Below are 22,069 nucleotides of genomic sequence, written 5' to 3'. Positions count from 1 at the left end.
AAAAAACCAGAGAAGGACTAACTTTGAAAACAACCCCTTTGATATAATTTTTCATGCATCGATGCTAAAAAACCCCCACTATGTTGCAAAGAATGCAGGAATGTTAAAAGCAGCAACAACAACAACCAAAAAAACAGAAACAAAACCCAAACCCCATGCCTGGCTTTGCTGAAATGGTCACAATGGTAACATAGTCTCTAGAGAAAAATTAAAAAAAAAAAGTCACCATTTTTGCATGGAGCCAACAATTATATTTTCCACTGCTGCTGAGTGAGCTTTTTCATTTTTTCCCCCAGGCATGAAGCACTATCAGACCCTGACCTTGCATGAAATACGGTAGACTCATGGGATACTCCCTGCTCCCTAGACACAGAGAGAGAGAGAGAGGGAGAGAGAGAAAAGACACTCAAAATGCTTCACATTTGAAGACACATCACTCATCTCTGCATAGCATTTCAGACACAGTTGCAATTTGTCATTGTAAGGTGCTTGGAGCAGATAAGGCCTCCCAGTTTCCCAGCTGCTTCTCCACTGGACGTGATGCTTCCAATATATCTCTTCTTAGGTTTCTAAGGAAACAAAAAGATACTGCCAGCCATGGACATTGCCTCTTTTTTTTTTTTGTAGATTCCCATGCACAATCTTTATGTTCAACCTCTGTTTACCCAAACCACGTTTTCCCTTCATCCTCCCATCCCCCAAGCTGGACTCTCCTGCCAGATTGGCCTTTGTCCTTTCATTCTTGGTGCTTCTTTCCTCACCCTGCAGCTAGTAGGGAGGGTTGTGATTAAGGTGGAGAAGTAGCAAGATAAGAGTCTACCACTCTTTGAAGGGTGCAGACTCCAAAGAAGAAGATTTGTTTAGGAGGAATGGAGGGGGAGAGAAGTGTTTGCAGGAATGAGATGAAATTAAGAAAAGGAGAATTTGAAGCTACCATCAGGAAAATGTTTTGGGTCATGAGATTTCTTACCCTGCAGAATAACCTCGCAACGGAATGGCTAGAAGCCCAATTGCTGAGGCATTTAAAACTGTACTGGATAAGGCTTTCAGAATTTATGCTAAGGAACAATCAGGCACTGGCTTCTAAATTGACTATGGGCTTGAGCCTGCAAAGTACTGGGCTCTCTTCGGCCTGAATCCAGCAAAGCATTTAAGCGCATACTTAATGGTTAGCACACGCATAGTCCCATTGACTTCAACTTTGTTCATAGTCTCCCATTAGTTCTCAGCATCTTTCAGGCTTGATCTCAAACGGCCTAATCCAAAAACCACGGGAGTTCTGTCACTGACTCTGATGGAAGGAGGATATAGCTCCTAAATGACTAGGTTGTCTCTGGTTCCAATTTCCGTGATGAAATGGCTTCTTTGTTTAGTTGTTGCATCCCAGCACTGGGGCTATTGTGGCATGAAGAAAAAGTCCCTTGAGAATTTGAAATGGCCTTACAGTCTTATAGCCTGGGGATGCAGGTTAAAGCTGACGTGTCATGAAATTGTTATCTGCATTTGCCAATGTAGTTTGCAGAATAATGTCACCACATATTGGCTGCACAGTGCTACACGGTGCGAGCAGCTAACATGTTCTGTTAACTAGGCTTTCAGGTGCACCGTAGCCGTGTCCCACGGTGGGCAGGAGGGGACAATCGGTGTTTGATAGACTTTGGGTGTTGCAAATCCAAGCTGTCAATCAAATCTTCCTAAGGTTTAAAACATTGCATTTGAGAGGGGACAAGAGTCCCATGAAAACTTTAGGCCTGACGTCCCCATGGGGGAAAAGTTTTATTATCAGACCAAGCAAAGCCCAATGGACAGAAGGGGGCTTTGAGCTGGGGGAGTGTCGACTGTAAATCCAGTTAGTTTCCAGAGTTTACTCAACAGTGCAAACAAAAATAAACGAGTGTCAGCTTGCCTGGTTAAAGAGGGCCATGAAAGGTGACACTGTGTCACTAATCCCTTGTTGCTATTCATTAAATACATCCTCTAGGCTGTTAATCTTCACACCTTCCTTTGGGGGCCACCAGGCAGCAAGCTGGGAGGTCTTGACCATGGCAGAGGATGGCAAGAGATCCCTAAGGTCAGCCTGCATAAACAAAAACAAGAGCATCGGAGCTGTAATAAGATCACGTGTGAAGAATGCATGTTAAATATGACCCAGTTAAACTCTGCTCTGAGAAGCAGCTAGCAGCCCAGCAAATCAAGAGAGGATATCCCAGAATGCTTAGAGAAACTTGACAAGCCGGGCTCCCCCACTGCTTTTCAGATGGGGTAGTTCTACAAAGGGGGATAGCACGCACACAAAACCAAGGCTCTGGAGGAAAGCACGGCTGTGTGAAATGTGCGAGAATAAAAAATCAGGCACATTCACAGTGGCAGAGGACATCTCTGTACTAGCCCATAATGTTAAACACGAAGAGAAGAAAAGTGACTTGAATTCCCACATAGTCAGTTGGAGGAGAGATTAACATTTCAGGCTTTGTCCCTAAAGGCACCGTACTCATAGTCCAGACAGAGTAAATGGAAGGGCTGGTCTATACTGGGGGGGAATTGATCTAAGATACGCAACTTCAGCTACGTGAATAGCGTAGCTGAAGTCGAAGTATCTTAGATCGAGTTACCTACCGTCCTCACGGCGCGGGATCAACGTCCACGGCTCCCCCTGTCGACTCCGCTACCGCCGTTCGCGTTGGTGGAGTTCCGGAGTCGACAGAAGCTCGTTCGGGGATCGATATATCGCATCTAGATGAGACGCGATATATTGATCCCCGAGAAACCAATACGGCCGGTAGTGAAGACGTACCCGAAGACATGCCAAGAGGAAGACATGCTGGGACTATGTATGAACTTCTGGGGCACAAAAAGGGAAGCCGTTTCCGCTACTTTCCTTGAAATTGGGTCTGGCTCAGACAAAGTCTTGAGTGTCTATCAATTTCCAGAGCAAATCTGCTGGCCAATGTGAAAAGTACAATTTCAATTAAATGAAGGTTCCAATAAGTGACCCCATCCCATATAGATTTAACTAGCAGGGCCTGCTAAAGAGGTGGCTCAGGCCCCTGAATCTCAGAGCTTTGCCCATGGACTCCGTGTTCTGTCATCTCTGCTATTCCAAGCCTGACAGGACTGGACTAGCAGGGAATGCCGCAGGCCAGGATGAAGTGCATTGTACAGGGAAACCCAGACTGGAATAGAAGAAGAGGGGGCCTGTAATGCTGGAGGTCAGCAGTGAAGGGTACCAGCAGAGCTGTGAGAGGCCCAAGGCAGGAATAGTAGGGTTGGAAGAAAGGTGTATTGGAACAACTTTGTTTAGAGAGCTCAGGACAGATACAGCAGTGGGTAATGAAGGTAACCTTCATGTGCATTAGCAGTGCTGTACCACACCATATAATTTCTAGTGCATTTGTTTCTGCTGATGTTTCCTACTAAAATAAACAACTAACTGTAGCCTATTCTAATGAAATTTTATGGGATCTCACTGCAGCTCTTTGCTATTAATCCATTGTTGAGAAGTGGGGAACCCCCTGTGTTTGTGTGGGGGAGTTCTGAAGTGGGGGGAAAGTGTCAAGCAGAAAAGTCTCAAATAATGAGGCTGTACCCATGAAAAAGATTAACCTGGGACACTGTGTAGGACAGAGCTACTAGGAAAGATACATTCTGGGACCTACATAGGCAGTGTCCTTCTATAGGTTTATTGCTCTGCATTTCACCACTGGCAGACTCGTGTTATTTTTTTAACCAATAGGCTATTTAGCCAAACAAACAGGGTCATAAGTGCTCACCGCAACTCTGTGTTGTTCAGGGCCACGCTTGAAATCCGGCTCATGTAAAAACAAACGAGAAATAACATTTGGAAGCCTGACTGCTGCAGTGTCTTCCCCGGGTGCTACTGGGCACAAGGTCTGTGGAATGCAAGACATTTCAGGTTAGACAAAATGGCCTTTATTCAGGCATCTGCTTATCATGCCCCCATCCCGACCTGCTCTAAATATAGGGCTCCAAACCTCGCCTTCTCTTGGATGTGGAATGGAAGCAACCTTTTCTAATACAATGTTTCCTCTTCTTGTAGACAAACATAGTAACACATCTGTAATGAGGTCCAGGAGAAGACATAAAAGCTGATAGGGTATAAAATTTGGCCCTGGTTCTTTTCTAGACTATATCTCCCTATGTGAAGTCCAACTAATTCTTTAAAGTTAGTTTGTTTTAATTTTAAATAAAACAAATGGGCATTTTATTATAAAAATAAACACTTGGCAGATATATTTAGTCACTTTTTTTATTTCAGGCAAGAAACAACAGCTTTATAAAAGACATGCAGTAAGCACCGGGCTTGTCTCAAAATGAGAATCTTGGTTCCTACCACCAAATAAAATAATTTTACTTTGCATTTGTGTTGTGCCTGTCCTCCTACAAAGAAGTAATTAATCATGCCTTCACAACATGCCACGAGGCAAGTATGTGTTAAAGCCCCCCCCCCATTCTAGAGAGGGTACACTGAGGCACAGAGAGGGGGTTTGGTTTGTTGAATGTCACATAGAGCCAGTGGAAAAACCAGGAACAAACTCCTGACTCTCAATCTCCTGCTGTAGCCTTTAGATTACTAAACCATCTGTTGACAACCATGCTTCTCACTTGTCCTAACAGGATGTGCTACCCCAGTCAATGAGTCAGGTAAGACTATCAAAGAGAAAAAATATAAGTCACGGATTGTCTGTTGGCCCATGAAACTGGCAAGAAATAAAATATCCTGAAAAATTAGCTTAAAAAAGGTCGAACTGTTCAATGGGATCATCATGAACCTCCTACATCTACAGAAAGCAGTGGTGATTCCAGCTGGTGTCAAGTATCTTGGGACATGCACAAAATGACCCTGCGATGACAGACAGAGGACTTTCCCTGCAGATTTAGGCATTAGTTCAATGTACCAATGGAAAAAAAACACCCTCGCTACACTTTCCTAGTGTTTTAGTGCAGGGGTCCATAATGACACACAGACCCAGCAAGCCCATCATGAGAAGAGAGATCTGTTTTGCCTGATGTTACCGCTATTACTAAGTTTTGAATAAGGATATGTGTGTGTGTGTGCAAAGTGTATTTGTGTCAATTATCTTTCCAAAAATATATGCAATATATTTATTGTTTATCTTTGGTAAGAACATATGGTTCCGCTTTCTGAGGTTGTTAGTCTCCAGGGTTAATGACATACAACCATATGGCCAAGAGTAAAGAGTGATGGAACCGACATGCAGCTCAATTAATCCGGCGGGGAGGGTGTGTGTGGAGCAGCTGAAATGCTCCCCTTTGGTCATAAAATGTCATTCTAGCGAACCCTTGAGTTGACATCTGGGCAGATGTTAAAAGTTGCTTTAAAAAAATTCCAAATGTTCCAAATGTAAATATTATACATGAAAACATTTACAAATGATACAGTCTTCTTTATCCTTCTGAGACTGGGGTTGTCTCCACACCACTTACATCTCAGCTTTTAAGGTTTTTCCCGTGACATACTCTCAATGTGTCCAATGACAAATGATGTAACGTGTAACTAGACCATTGGGGCTGTTTCAGTAAAGCCCGGAGTTTCGTTAAAGATCGCGTGCAACTTTTGTTTTCTACCTAGTTCTATAGAACACAAGTAATACAGAGTCACACACACAAACACCCACATACACACAAAGCTATGTTAAGTAACTTTTAGGTATTAACAAACTGACAAAAGCAAACAAAGCAGAGATGTGGTTGCCATGCCTTTCTTATCCCATACTGTTCTGTCTAGGTACTGCTGCCTGTATACTAGCATGAGTGTATATGCTAAAGGGATCTATTCCCATACATGGGCATCACGTGCATACACTGACAGTAAAGTGGAAACCAATTGATTTCAACAGACTTACTCCAGTGTAAACCTGGAGAAATCACTAGTGAATCAGGGCCCATTACTTCACACCTTCAGGAATTTTGCTGGCTTAAAGAGTGGTTATATTGTGAGAAGCGAGTCTCTAAAAATAATGAGGGACTTCAACTGTGACCTTCCATAATTAATTCATATCAACATTTGCCCAGGTCAAAAGATCATGTCTTCTATATGCAAGCTCTTACTGCATATACCGGTATATCCAAATATGCACCTACAATTCCACTCCTGCCTGCACCCAACAGCCCTACCGTAGCAGCTGTCTCCTCACCTGCATCACCTCCCTGCTAATTCCAATCCTGTTCCTCCCAGAACAGAGGCTGCTGAGAATACACAGCTATAACTGCTTTTAGCATGGCAGACAAACGGGAATTAGGTTGCAAACCTATCAAACCCAGTTCACCTGCCAGAACTAGAACACAGGTTTCAAAGGTGTGAAAGACTAGCCTGCCAAACAAATGTGATCTCGCTCCCAACGAGGCCAATAGGAATGATGCCATTGTCGTCACAGGGAACACAGTGGCCCTACACATCACAGCTCGATGGGTCTCCATTTTCTTTCTCCAAAATGTGTTTTTTAAAAAAAGAATTCCTCCTGGGGCAGAGCACGACAAGTAGGCATGAGGAGCGAGTGGCATGATTGGTAATAAATTGACACATTGCTTGGCTCACTTGGCAGTCCATGCTCTGGAAGGGCAGAGGGATGAAACAGCAAGTCAGGATGGAGGTGGCTTGGCAGAGCTGTTGGGGGGGAAATGCGCTGTGCCAGGCTCTATGCTGCCTGGCTGATTTGTGAGCTAGGCACATTGCAAGATAAACAGCTGGGCCACATCCTGTAGATGATTTCTCTGTTTGCCCATCGCATTTTTTTCTTTTGACTTGTCTGAACCTCTGAAATCCTTTTTGTGAAGCTGGTTCCAATGTTACCCAGAGCCTCCATCTTCAGATGAAAGTAGCTCTCAGGAAAGGTGGTTGCTTGTGAACCAAGATCCATTCCTGTGTGTGACTATGAAATGGAGCATTATTTCATTCATATAAAAAAAGCCCCATATCCTGGCCTTTTAGGCACCTTTGAGGAGGTGAAAAGAACAAGGGCATAAATGGGAAAACCAGTAACTTTCTGCCACACTAGGAAATAAGATAATAATCAACCTGGATTTCAAATTCAAAGGATCTGTGCCACCTGCCCACCAATACCAGCTCTTTTCTGGCTCAAAAGATGGGCCATTCAGTGTCCTGAAGGCTAACAGATACAGACTATTTCAGACTGGTGTGGAAGGAAGAGATCCGAAGTTGAGGGTCCCTTTAAGACAACACTCCTCCCTCTTACACTGAGGAGGGGCCTCCATTTTGAGCATCCATGCTGATTGCAACGGGCCGCATGGCATGGGGAAGAATGTGATCTTTCCAATAGACATGTCCCAGGCTACTCGGGGCTCTGCAGGTCAATACCTACATCTTAAACTCTGTTTAGATATGTACAGTATCGGGGGGTGAGGGGATGGAGATATTACAGTCCCTCCATTGAAAATATCCTGGACTTCATCCCACAAGAGAAACACTCCGAGGCTTTGTGGCCTTTAAGCATCACTGTTATTGTATAATAGGTGCCAGATAATAGCTGCCAACAGGAGAAAGCCACAGTCAGTTTGGGATATAGAATCAGAGATTCAGCACAGTCCTCCTTCCTCCCCTCCCCCCACCCCTCCTTCCTCATTCCAAGTGAATGCCAAGAGGGATTACTCTATCCATGCTGAAGGCTTTGTGTGCTCACCCATCACCCTCCAGGTCAAAAGCAGGGCCCAGTCCAGGGAGATCTGGATGCAGATCCATAAGTCAGCCACGGGGAGCTCTCTTCCAACACTGGCTGAATGTGCTGCATCCTGAGCACCCCTCCAAAACCCTGCTAGTCAGAGACCTTGTGAGCTAAAATCTGATCGCCTGCATTAGCAGCACAATACCCTGCCATATGCCATTAGATTGCCAGGCTAGGACCTTTGATCCCATATGCCTCCCTCCCTTGAATACTCCACGGAAATCAATGGCACGACTCATGGGACTTTACTCCTCATGTGGGTAAATTGGGGATGTTGGAAAGGACAAAGCAGATGAGAAGAAGTTAACAAAGAAGGGGACAGACACTGTGAAAGCAGGTAATCTGTGGGACTACTGGCATTTAAACCACACTTGCTGCTTATCCTTCACTGATATGCAGCACTTATATGTTACAATGACAATCACTTTGGAAAAACAGAGACAGACATTTGCAGGTGTGTGACCTAAAATGGCACTTATTAATATACAGCAAGTCTCTCTCACTTCTTACTGAACTTTTGATTGCTGGCATAGTGACCCAAATAGCTTGTCTCATGCAGAGGAGTGTTTAAGGATACTGTGATTATTGTGTATGTGTATCTGCTACAGGCTGGCTAAGCAGCGGATCTGCAGAAAAGGACCTGGGGATTACAGTGGAAGAGAAGCTGGATATGAGTCAGCAGTGTGCCCTTGTTGTCAAGAAGGCCAACGGTATATTGGGTGGTATTAGTAGGAGCATTGCCAGCAGATCGAGGGAAGTGATTATTCCCCTCTATTTGGCACTGGTAAGGCCACACCAGAAGTATTGCGTCCAATTTTGGTCCCCCCACTACAGAAGGGATGTGGGCAAATTGGAGAGAGTCCAACGGAGGGCAATGAAAATGATTAGGGGGCTGGAGCACATGACTTACGAGGTGAGGCTGAGGGAACTGGGGTTATTTAATCTGCAGAAGAGAAGAGTGAGCGGGGATTTGATAGCAGCCTTCAACTACCTGAAGGGGGGTTCCAAAGAGGATGGAGCTCGGCTGTTCTCAGTGGTGGCAGATGACAGAACAAGGAGCAATGGTTTCAAGTTGCTGTTGGGAAGGTCTAGGCTGGATATTAGGAAACACTATTTCACTAGGAGGGTGGTGAAGCACCGGAATGGGTTACCTAGGGAGGTGGTAGAATCTCCTTCCTTAGAGGTTTTTAAGACCTGGCTTGACAAAGCCCTGGCTGGTATGATTTAGTTGATGTTGGTCCTGCTTTGAGCAGGGGATTGGACTAGATGACCTCCTGAGGTCTCTTCCAACCCTAATCTTCTATGATTCTATGATCCATACATATATATACTATTAAATGCTTATTCAAGGCATCTTTCTAAGGCCTCAGTCATCTCCTTGGAGTTTCTAAACCAGAAGGTTCATGTTGCTTTACAGCTTCGAAAACTCAGGTGTATCCCGCTCAGTGAGGGAATATCATGCAAGGATTCAGATAGCTGAATGCTTTCCTCCTTTCCTCTATATTCTGCACCTCTTCCTCCAAGGACAGTGCTAATGACACTGCACCATGGGCAAAAGACTTAAGTCAAACCATGTTAAAGTTCCCACTGGAAAGAGAAAATACAACCGTCTCCTTTCCTCAGCTACCGGAGATGCCGAGCTTCCCTTCATAGTCAGATACTAAAACTCACTCATTGGCCTTCAAAATGACCATGACATTGTAATCTTTGGGAAAACCTGTGTGCTTAGAGTGAAGCATGTGCTCCAGGGCTGCCCTGAGGAGGAGTGGACTCATGTTAAGTGATTTCCTGAAGCAGGGCCCATGCCCTTGTGGGGTTGGCAATTTTACAGGTGGAGGAACGGGAAGTGTAGAGCTGGTAAGTGACTTTAGCAAGTCATCGGCAAAGTAAAGATTCAAGCTCAGGTTGCAACCTTGGCTCCACTGAAGTCAATAGCACTGCATGAGTTCCTAGCTCCCATTGCTACGCACTCTGCAGGAGGGTTATTTTGTTTCTTACCCCCAGGACCTTAATGTGCATACTAATAACAAGGAAAACTTTAGGCTGCAATAAATGTCTGCCACCCCTCCGTTAAGCACTCCAAGACCCAGAACTGTACAAGGGACCCCCCTTTCTCATTGAGGCCTCAGGGCCCATGCAGCATCCCCTCTCCTCCTCACCATGTGAGCTTTGGGGAAGAAATTGCAGGGAGGAGCCAGCCGGAGCCCAAAGGCCGCAGAGCAGCTACAGAAAGCAATTGAATTCTCACGACTTGGCCGGAGCGGGAGTCAGAGCCGGGAGTCAAACCTAGAGTCAGAGCCAGAATCAAAAGCCAGGTCAAAGGTCAGCACCGGAGTCAGAGTACTGTGGATCTTCACATCCATTAGGGACTGAGGGACGCTGATGATGTCGTCAGTACAAGGCAGGAATGACAGACATTGATGATGTCATCAGACTGTTGTCTGCAGTTTTTGCTCTGAACTCTCTCTCCCCTATGCTGATTGGCTGTTTCCTCCAACCCCTCCCACCCCCCTCTCAGGGTCTCCACCCTCCTCCCCTTGTCTTTCCATCTAGCTACTCCTCTCCCAAAGGATTTAAATAAAATAAAATAAAACAAACAAAAAACCCCACAGAACTAACATGATATTTGCTGGCAGCGCATTGTTCCCTCAGCTTGTATGTTCTATTCCTTTCCCCTACACTTTGCCAATCTTGTTTGTTTGACTGTAAGCTATGCTGGGCAGAGATATATATTTGTACAGCACCCAGCACATTGGGGCTCTCTTTTCAGCTGGGCCCCGGGCGCTACTGTAATAATAACGATAAATAAAATAAAGAAATTAAAAGGGATGGGGGAAGATCTTTGGGCATCTAAAGATGCACATAGTAGCTTTCATAAATCCTAATAGACCTAAATGAATGAAGATCCTAGCTCCCATTGGCTAAGTTGCCACGAAGCTCTGGGAAATCTCACAAAATTCCGGTCACACAAGTTGGCATCTGCAGCACTTGGTGCCTAATGACTTTTGTAAATCTAGTCCCTTGCCTCACACCTGCCTTGATTTAAATGTTCTGGAATTCATGAGAGACCTACGAGGAGACCAGATCAGCAGGTACCCGTGCGGAGCACTTGGCCATTTCTAACAACATCACTTCTGATTCTGCTTATGAGCTGAGTTGTTATGGAAGCCGTTCACCTCTTGCTGCGATTCAATAAAGCTGTGATATCATCTCCTCCTGTGAAGCGCACCTGTCGGATTTCATGCCCCCAGATATGCCGTGCGAGTTGAGGGAAAGTGCAGAATGTACCCTGGGTGCATTCCTGTTTGACAAGAAAGGGGTTGGAACTGCCAGAGGTTTATGAGTGTAAAGTCACGTACGTTGGGATCTCGGTGCCAAAGAGCATTAGAGTTTAATTTAAAACTGCAATTCCTTTAATGCAGAAATTACTGCATTAAGCATGATAACACAACACAAAGCCCTGCTGGGATGAATGAACCCCCCAAGTTGGATATTTATGTAAATAGACTATACTTGAGCAAGAGAGCCCCTGTAGGCTAGGTTGGTGTGTGTGGTTTGGTTTTCTGCCTCCTGATTCTTTGAACAATTTTGTTAATTGTTCATTACATCTTCTCCTCTGATTGCCTCCAGCTTTGAACCTAGCCATAGTTCATCTTTGTGAATCGTTATTAAAGATGTTTTGAACCGCAAAATGCCTGCATAGTACACACCCCTTTAAAGAAAGGGGGGGGGAAGGAATACCTTGGGGTCCTTCTTCTTACCTGGTTCCTTGAATGATTATCTCAGGACAATCAGACCTTAGAATGCTTTCTTTGGATTTGTTTTACACGCACAGAATTTCATGACGATGAGAAATGGAAAGGGTGGTGACATACTTTGGTAGCACATGGTGAACTGGGATAATTGCTCTTGAGTCTGACTGGCTAAGAATTACCACATGGTTTCCCCAGCATTCTTCAGAGGTCATTATTCCATATTATTTAAGCATTGTCAATCTGTGTAGCGGTGTACAAGTCACAGAAGATAAGGAGCACCAAGGAGCTTACATTGTAGATAGTGAGGGAAAACACTAGGTGCCCCAGAAGAATACCGAGTCACAGAGGGTTTTCTTGTTCTCTTGTTTCCCTCTTTGATAGATTAAGACAGAGCATCAGTCTCGGTGGAAGACATGGATTTTTAGGTGAGATCCAAAAGAAGAAAGGCTGGGTGTCTTGGCACCCTGGGATGAGGAAGCAGTTCCAGGAATAGGGGTTAGAGTGTGAGAAAACACCCAAAGGTTTGTGACAGAAATATTTTCGGGGGTTGGTGAGGTGATCTTCACTAGGAGGGTGAAGAGGGCAAGTGAGAAGAACAGAGATTTACATGCTGGGACAGAGCTTTCTCGGTGAGGACAAGAAGGCTGAACTAGATGTGGAAGAATGGAGGAAGTCACAAGTCAGTGGGATGATTCCAAGAGGAGTCAATAGACAGTGCACTTGGACGAAACAGAGAAAAAGAGAGACATACATACATCCTTAATTGTCATTAAGAGCTACTGCTGTCTAGTCTAGTCTAAAGATGCCCACTCACCTAGGGTGGCTGCAATGTTCTTGAATATCACAAGAGAAGCAAGGGTCTTGTTTAGTGAATCCAATGATTTGCTGGCTGTGTATAGCCTGAGATCTCAGTGTTTCTTTCCCTTGCTGTCTAGCTCCCAAAATGATAACCCTAGGAGCCATATCCCATAAGCACTGGACATTGAATAGTCAACAGAATGTTATACCGAGCTAGAAGTTGAACAAATGCAAATCCAATGGGTTTTCCTTCACCAAATCCCGCTCCCCAAAGCTAAGCGTGTGCTCACAGAGATCTATACCCAGGAGAAAACGCTCCCCATCAACACTGGTGAGCATGTGGCCATGACATTAACCAGAGTGGAGCAAAAGGAATTAGGAAAGCATGACACTAGCTATTTCCCAGGATGGAATCGGTACAGGGAAGAGTTGATGAATGTGAGATAATTCTGAGTTTAGTGAAATTCCAAGGACAGCCTTAAATCTGGAATGAAATATATTCTGTCCATTCCTTAATTCCGTTTTCATATTTCATCCAGATCATAGCTGTTTGAAAAGAGAAAGCAATGGTCTACCCATGGGGGATTTATAAATTGGAATGAGTCACTTCTCTCTGAAGCAGACGCAAGAAGCTGAAGTATTGAGGGTGGATTGAACTTAAGTGCGCTTAGTGTTTATTTGAGTTAAACAGGTCCACTTTCCCTCCGTTGACCTAATAGCAGAGGGGAAGGTGGGGGGAAGAGTGGAAAGTCTAGAGGAAAGAAAAGTCTGACTTAGTGAGCAATTTGTGTGACAGGCAGTCACCAAATCAGACAAAATAAATTAACAAAAATTTAATTAGCTTGTAGCGTTCCTGTCAAAACTGACAACTTGAACATGGAGAAAAGATCATGTTTTTCCTGAGGGAGCATTTTATTTTTTTACTCCATGTCTGAGAAGGAACCTAAAGTCATGCAGCTATTTATAGGCTTCACATGGCCCACAGTTTCCTGTGTTGTGGGAGAGTTTGAGAGTGAACGCACAAATGAATTGGATTTTCTTCTCTCTGCGTGCTGGTGGATGTGGACAGGATCCTCTATTTATTTACATTTTGGCAGACAGTTTCTTCAACTGGCTACGCCATTCTTCTGTACTCCCCGCGGAACCCCAGACCTGGACTTCCATCATAGATTCTTCTCTCAAAGCATCATCTGCCGATGGCGGCAAATGCCAAACTCCTTACTACAGCCCGACTATATATTTTCATGGGTCACGTCAGAGAAGAATGAAGTCTATTGAAATAACTCAGGAGAATTCTTCACCTCTGAATAAATTCACCATCTAAGCCAAAACCAAAGATATTTCAGAAGATGGTTTTACTACCCTGTCCTCAGTTCCTCCATTTTAAAATTTACACTCCCCCGCAAAAAGTCCAACACTCACATAAGTGACTGTGAATCAGGTTATGACTGCATTTAAAATATTTCCATATATTGCACTTCACATGAATGGTGCAAATAGTGCAATATTAGCTGCACACCCTAGAGTCTAATGCAACTTTCATGGCCGTGGATGGGTTAGCAAGAAATTTAATAACTGCCAGCTTGGATGACACTGTCAAAGTGCAAAATGCAGGTATATTGGAGGCAGAGATTTCTTGCTGTATGCTACCTTCATAATGATTTAAGGTTTCCAAAATAAGCTTCTAATTACTTTAATAAAATAATTATCAGAATGTCAAATAAGTGTCAAGTGATGATTTAAGTTAAAAAATGTATGACTGGTAATAGGTTCACTTACATACATGTCTATGGTATCATAGAACAGAATCTGAGATTTTTTTCCAGTGATCAGTTGCTGTCTACGCATCATACAGAGCTTCATCCCTGCAAGATGTTGAGCTCTCTCACCTCACATTGAAAACCAAGGTGGGGAAGGTTGGCGGTCAGTTGGCACTTCTTCCCATGTACCCTGATGGATTGAAGGATCAGACCTAAACCAACTGGTGTCCACTGATGAATGTGTGATACAGGTCTCCCTCTGTGCACATCTACAGAGGAATGTCTGTGACAGAGAGGAGTGAATTTTTTCATCCCAAACACTTATTTGGGGGGGGGTGGGGTGGATAGGGGGGAATGCAGATTCATGTCAACCAAAACATTTAGCAAATTTGTGTCGATTTTGATTAATTGTTTTCATGACTCTTTGTCCCACTGCCTCCCACCAAAAACTTCAGGAGAGTTTTGTTTTAAATAGTTCTGAAACAAAATGTCTTGATTTTTCAGGTTGAAATGACATTTTGTTTTGAAATTTTCTTCCTTTTGAAAAATGATTAAAAATGGCCACCATGGAACTGAAACATTGTTTTGGGTTGAATGGAAATGTTTCATTTGACCAAAGATGAGGGTTAATTATTAATGAGTATTATTATTTCTTTATTTGTTTGTTTAGATTTTTTTGGAACTGACGGTAAACCAAAAATCCAACCAAAACCAAAAAAATCCATTATTCACACAGCTTTACTTTGCTACAACCTGAGCGAAGACTCTGCAAGCTGTAACAGTTCATGCTTTTAGCTCTGAAGGTCCCTGGTTCCATTCACACAGTGTTGGCCAGGAGGTGGCGGTCACAGAACCATCGCTCTGGAGTAGGATCACGTAAAGCAATGAAAAGCCCTGATTCCCTCCCTCCCTAGATGTGAACTTGCTGCTGCTTTATCAAGAAAGCGGGAAAGAAGTGACTGGTGAATGGTGGCATTTTTGGGGGTGAAGCGGAAGAAAATTGATCTTTGTGGTTAAAACCAGTACTGGGAGCCAGGAGATGCAGGTTCCATCCTCAGATCAGCAACAGATAGAGCTGTTTGAGATACAGGAATGTTCTCCTGCAAAACATTGTCTTTGTTCTTCATTGAAAAATTAGAAATCTGCAAGCAGCTAGGACCATCCAAGTGGAAGCTTTGCATCTCCAGGGCTGCTCTGCTTTGCATCTCCAGGGCAACCCAACACCGCTGCCCTCCACTTCAGTGTCGCTGCACAACAAGGCCATTAACTGTAGCTGCCTCTGGCACCTCTTCTAAAGGGGCAGTGGTCCTCACCACAGCTTCAGCAGGAAAGATAATACAGCTTCTGTCCTTATTACATTTCCTCCGGGATTTCTGTGATTCTGGCGAGCTCTGGAGGTCACCCCTGGTCCATGTATTCCTTCCCTGTCCTTACTCTTCCAAGTCAAATAGGATGCCCTCCTTGGGGTCCAGGAGAAAGAGTCAACATTACCAGGGGTGAATGAATTCCCATCATTTCCCTGTGAGGGGAAGGAGATCCCCACACCTGAGGTCCCCTCTGTGAGCAGATCCCTTAGGGCACAAGCAGGCCCTGCAATTTTTAAATAATATTGTGGCCACTTATACTTATTTTTTACAATCATTATTATTTATTTGTATTGTGGTAGCACCTAGGAGACCAGCTCATGGACCGGGACTCCATTGTACTAGGTGCTGTACAAACACAGAATAAAAAAAGACAGGTCTTGCTGCAAAGAACTGACAATTTAAGAAGGATTTTTCCAAGGGGCCCAAGGAAGGTAGGTGTCTAATTCTATGGTGCCTGGAAAAGCTGGTCCCCTTTGAAAGTTCTACCCTGGCCTTGGTACTTATGCATGCCATTTTTTTCTAGAACATCATATCAAACTGTAACTGCGTTACTGGGCTGGATGAGTCTGTGTACGTGGCATATCTAGACACAGCCCCTAATGGATGTGGGGTCTTCCAAATGGTAAGGACCCTTCCGCAGGAAGTAAGTCTGAGCAGAAGTGGAAAAGGGTGGCCTTCATCCCCTGAGGATAGAGGGAATCTGTTTGTCCAGTAATATATGGAGCTCATGCCCAGTGTCATTATCCTGGGGATGCTGCATGGCTGTGCTAAGCCACCAGATCATATAACAGAACTATCATATTAAAGCTTAACTACATTAATTTCATGCATCTTATTAAGTAAATAAAATCCTTGAGCTCTCTGTGTTTCTTATGCCCCAGTCCTGGATCTAAGCCACTAGCTTCCTGATCTGTATGAGAGAGGGAAAAAGGAGTCTGTTTCCAAATTGGGAACCAAGTGGTGATTTGTGACATGTCAGGAATATTTAGGGGAAAATTGTGCTGCACACAGACCTGGAGAAGAGAAATCCATCTTTTGGATGGGAAGGGGTAAATAACTCTTGGAAATCTAACACATTTTTTCGCCCTGGTTTCAGAGAGCTGTAATCCGCTCCAAGATGGAAGATTAGTAACTTGCAATTCAGAGAATGTCACATAAAATAAAGGGAACAGCAAAAAATGATACTAAAACAAATCACTAAAATGCTTGCTCCTTGTTCTCCGAGGAGAAATACTGAGTGAACATTTACTTAACAATTAGGACTTAGTGGCAAAACTTTCAGTGCAGTGCTGGGCAGAAAGTCAAAATCTACATTTTAAGGAGATATTTTAAGAACCTTACAATGTACAGGAGCCTGTATGGTTTTTCTTTCACTCTAACACCACACTTTGTCTTCATATAAATACATGTGGATGAATAGAGAGATAAATGCTAACGAGTGGGTAGGTATTCTGGATAGATCATTTGCTCCAGCTGCACTGTTTATGCTTCTTGGATTTCCACGCAAACTCCAGATAAAGTTGGAGGAAGGATAATGAAATTTAGCTCTCAAGGCTTTATTCATGGAATAAAATTTGCCTGAATAAGATTTGGAAAAGAAAAAGAAAAAAAATTAGACATTTTAAGTTAAATTAAGAAAACAGCTTTATTTTTTTCCCCTCTCCTATTCCTTCCATATTTAAAGCCACTGTTAAATATATTGATGTTTAAACAGATGTTTCACGAGTCCTCCTCTTGTGAAATTGTTATTCTGCCATGCAATGGCCATTCCATAACTTGGGATGGAAGGAGAAGGCCGTGTCTTCTAATGCACTGGGCAGGTTCTCAAAAGAGATCGGCTCTGATCTCTTCCCTGGCTGTACTCTGCTGTGGGGAAGTCAGTTTAACTCTCTGTGCCTTGGTTTTCCTTGCTGCTTTTTTGATTTTGTGTACTTAGACTGTAAGTTCTCTGGAAGAGGGACAATCTCTTATGACCTGTCGGTACAGTGCCTAACGTGTTGCAACCTCTAGATGCTGCTATGAAGAATTGATAATAATAGGGCATAGTTTACCAGCTTATTATGAGTCTGCTCCTGCTGGCAACTAGATCAATAGAAAAACGTCTATTGGCTTCAACAGGAGCAGGCACCAAGATGGAAAAAATCAGAGAGGATTGATGATTTTCACATAGACAATTAAACTAGACTAAGAGAAGTAAGGAGGCAGTGCGGTCTAGTGCATGGAACAGATCCTCAGAAAACCTGGGTTCAATTCCCAGCTATATTGGCTGAACTTGGGTAACTAACTTTGCCTCCCTATGCTTCAATGTTCCCCCCTTTAAAGCAGGGGTAATGATACCATCCTCCTTTGTAAAGCGCTATGAGATGCACTTTATAAGAGCTAGGGGGTGGTATTATTATAGCCAAAGGAAGAGAACTACATAGAGAAAGATTGTGTGTGGTTTTGTTGTGAAGAATATTTCATAAACTAACCCCTCTAGTTGCCTAGATGGCAAGTGTCTTGTTTTCTTTGTTAATGCAATTCATTTATTTCTGCTTTACAGTAAATGCAACAGTAGAAAAGTTTCCAGGAACTCTTTTCCTTTTCTTCTTTTCTAATGCTGCCCCTGATACATAAGCTACATTCCAACCAGCTTCAAGGACATGTTTCTGAATCCCATTCAAAATGCTGACAACTGTTGAACGTGTGAGAGGAAATGATCCCATGATTCTATGAAATGGACTGGATTCATTCGGCTGGTTGTACCTTTAATCTGACATGTTTAGTAAAAGCTCCACAGTGCCTGCTGAGAATGTTCCAAGAGAAAAAGAGGGAAAATTTGCTTCCAGGTGATGCCTAATGACTGTTACTCTGGAGTTGTTGCAGCACTTCTCTGGAAGCTAAAGTCGATCAGGAGAAATCACTTCAACCTTAGGGGCAAGATCCTCTGGTGTAAACAAGAAGCTGAAGGAGCTACACTGATTTACATGAGCTGAGGATCTGGCCCTAAAATGCCCTATGCTCCTTTTCTTGGATTTGTGGCTCTTTCACTGAAACATTTGTATTACGTTATATGAAATAGGAAGCACATGGACTCTGATGGATATTGTTGTCCAAATGGCCAAACGTGGAACCTTGAATCCAAACCTCTTCAGTTTTCAGGAGGATATGGAATCAGATTCCCAGATCCAAAGCCACCTTTATGGGGCTTGGTGGTTTATTTGGCCGTCATTGTTTAGTTCTTTGTCTGATCCAAACTAGAAGGTGCTGATTTTCCGGTCCTATGTCTGATGCAGCTGAAATCTCATAAAAATAGCTGCGTACACAAACTGGGCTCACTGAGGGGCAGAACCAGTTTGGCCTTCCGTGCTAAAAGCACTAGGCTGATTTTTTATCTCATTTACATCATTATAAATCCAGAGTCACTTCATCTACCTTAAGGAGTGAGATGCTGAATTTACGCTAAGATAAAAGATATAAAAAGATTGGAATGTGAGCCACCACATTCTACAGTACTGCTTAGGAAACTGCCATCATCATTTGGAGGGAGGAAAAGAAAATGTGCTAGGCTAATCATTCCTCACACTTGTTTTCATCCTTTTTCCCTCTTTTGTTGACAGAGGAAGAGAATTCTCTGCCAGAAGTTTGGTGTAGAGGGAAACTTATCACATTTCAAAGTATAACGCAACTTTAATCACTTTGATAACGTCCTTCTCCTCCTCAAAATTTGACATGATCAAGGTCTTGTTAGCAATTGCCAGTGAGCATATCTACAGCAGCACTATCTAGGGACAGAGCTGAACATTTGTATTTGCTACTTTGAGTGCTTATGGTTACAATGTTCTCACTGGAGTTTCAGTGTGGAGTGATCAGCCCTTGCCTGCCTCAGTTGTCAAATATAACTGGAGACTTTATGAGATTTCACCACCACTGCCCATTACAATATGTAACGCAGGCTCTCTGCGCAACATCTACTCCCTGGGGTCAGACAAAGAGGCCGAGGGCTACCCCCACCCTGTATTAAGCAATTGCACTGTATTGTACAGTAATGGGCTAAAACACTATAGCAACACTACTGTAAGCTGTAGGGGGTTGACACATTGATCCAGAGAGGAAGTGACCATTGTGGTTCGAACACTGGCCTGCGGGACAAGAAATCTGTACTCTATTCCTGGCTCTGCCCAGGGCCGGCTCCAGCATTTCCGCCACCCCAAGGGGAGGGAAAAAAAAAGCCACCATCAGCGGCACTTCGGCAGCAGCTATACCGCGCCGCTTCATTCTTTGGCAGCAATTTGGCAGTGGGTTCTTCCCTGCAAGAGGGACTGAGGGACCCACTGCCGAATTGCCGCCAAAAAGCCGGATGTGCCACCCCTTTCTGTTGGCCATCCCAACCACCTGCTTGCTGCGCTGGTGCCTGGAGCCGGCCCTGGCTCTGCCATAGACCTACTGTGTGTCCTGGGAGACGTAATTTAATTTCTTTGTGCCTCAGTTTCCCATCTGTAAAATTCTTTCCTATCACCCTTTTCTGCTTGTCCATTGAGATTGTAACCATGTAAGGCAAGGAACATCCCTTACTACGTGTATGCAGGACATCTGGCACGATGGAGCCCCGATCTCTTTTGGAGCCTCTGGGTGCTACCATAATATAGAATAATAATTTGTAGAATACAGAGGAGTTTTTATCAGGGTAAAGGTCACTATCCTTGTCTCAATGAACTCAGTGGCAAAACTCTCACTGGGGCCAGGATTTGGCAGGAAAAGCATCATGTTTAATCTGCATTATCAAAGTGTAGCCGCTGTAGATCACCATGGTGCATACTCCTTAGTTCTGTACTTTGCACCTTTTCAGCGAGTAGACAAAGCAATTCACAGGACACTCCAGAACCTTTGAAGGCTTGTCCAGGGCCGTTTCTTACTGTCCCGTTGCTTAGCTGTTAGGATTGCTTGCCGCTTTGCAGGGCTGGAAGAAAGAGAGAGACAGAAAGGCACAAAAGCACCTCTGGAGTCTTTTGTGATAATTAAAAAAGGTACAAAAGAGAGATACATTTGGCTGGCTGTGAATGAATCGTATAAAATGGAAATGGGAAACATGTGCAAACACTTTAAATATTTTGCCCCTGCAAGATATTTGAAGACTTCCCTTGTAAAACAAATAGGGAACAAAATAAAAGCAGGTTTCCCTCAGTCAGCACATAATCATTTTCATGTTAATTTTTATCTTGTTAACCCAAAAATCTATTAGAAGAAAATTATCTGCTTGAAATCTAGCTTGTGACTCACGCTAAGTGGTTCTGATATTCTGAGAAAATAAATCTGTGCACTGTTTATACAAGTCTATTCGAAATTACAGTGTGTAAAAGAAATAATGGTTTTGGGTGACTGTACATGACAAATGACCAGGCTTCTGATGTTATTCACTTTGGCCTTGTCTACACAAGGCTTTTTTTTTGTTGTTTTCTTAAAATTCCTCACTAGTGCTAACAAGGAGTGCTCTTGCGGCTGGCTCTGAAGCCCACTGAAGGCAATCGAAAGACTCTGATTGACTTCAGTGGGCTATGCATTAGGCCTTTGGAGAAAGGGCTCTGGAACAGGGTTATGTGGTCATCAGCAGCCAGCCTACACTAACCTCCCAGCATTACTACCTCTTGTGGAATTGCAACAGTCTCAGCATGGGATTTTAAGACTGAGGACCAGATCCTCAGTGTGGGTAAATTGGTGTCTCTCAATTGAGTAGGTCAATTTACACTAAGCAAAGGGTTTAAACCTTTAAAAGGTCAGTTGTAGACACATGGCAAGATTTTCAAAAGTGACTAGAGGGACCCAGTTATTGGGGGTCCCATTTGTGACACCTTCAAGGAGCCTAATTTTCAGAAAGCACTGAGCTATACCACACCCCCAAAGTCAGCAAGACCCTGGCCTGCAAAGTGTTTCAAGTTGAGCACCCAAAATCTCTAGACACTCTTGAAAATGCTGGTGATGATCCTCCTTAAACCTGCTCTTCCCAGCCAATCCCTGCCTATTTAAACACACAATAGCTTATTTTATTTGTTGATTTATATTGCTGGGCACATGGCATAAATTCAAAGCAGGCACCGTATTAAGTTAAACAGCCTGTGACGGGGAGTGCAAACAACCTCTTGTTTTGCAGAGCCCAGGAAACAAACCCTGACTTTGATCCCTAGTCAAAGGAACACGTGACCAAACGCTGTGCCATCTCCGAGTTTAGATGCAATAGGATGGGTATTTTTAAGTTGTTTATACAGATATGGAATATTAAGTTAGTACTTGGAATATGTTTACTGAAGTTTTATCACTAGAGGCCTCGCTCTGGCACCCAGTGCAGTTATTGGGAGTGCAATTCTCTGTTTTGTTATACCTGAATAACTTCACTGAAATTAAGCAGAAGGAAAAATGATACATTTGAAACCAATGAAATGACACCGCTGTAAGAATAGAGAATTGGTAGCTGAGCGTTTGCCACTAACCTCACTAGGAGCATGATTTGTCCTTGTGTATTTGCTTCTTTAGGGACACATTTGGGGGTCAATTTTCACAGGGATTAAGGTAGAGTCTCTGCTTGTGCCAGAGTGATTTGCAAAATGAATGGCAGGTACAAATCTGCCTACTGGCACCTCTTTGTGCCTGTGACCAGGAAGTTAGAGATGCCAAGACTCATGTGTCTGATTGTG

At 43.6% G+C, this 22,069-nt stretch overlaps 1 long non-coding RNA gene across 3 annotated transcripts in view; it reads right to left on the bottom strand.

Annotated features, from left to right (window-relative positions):
* Window positions 1–22,069, bottom strand: part of LOC120383415 — a 28,363-nt gene that overhangs the window by 1,197 nt on the left and 5,097 nt on the right. For 2 of the 3 annotated variants that reach the window (XR_005588460.1, XR_005588461.1), the window contains exons 2-3: window positions 3,771–3,890; window positions 421–569 (exon numbers count right to left, since the gene is read on the bottom strand). This is a non-coding gene — a long non-coding RNA (uncharacterized LOC120383415). Of the gene's footprint in view, window positions 1–8; window positions 570–3,770; window positions 3,891–22,069 lie in introns of those variants that run through there. The other variant, XR_005588459.1, reaches the window with a different exon arrangement.

The sequence above is a fragment of the Mauremys reevesii genome, linkage group 15 (assembly GCF_016161935.1).
Source record: "Mauremys reevesii isolate NIE-2019 linkage group 15, ASM1616193v1, whole genome shotgun sequence".
NCBI classification, from domain to species: Eukaryota; Metazoa; Chordata; order Testudines; family Geoemydidae; genus Mauremys; species Mauremys reevesii.
The sequence above is the reverse complement of the archived record's forward strand: the minus strand, read 5'-3'. Positions and strand labels throughout refer to the sequence as shown.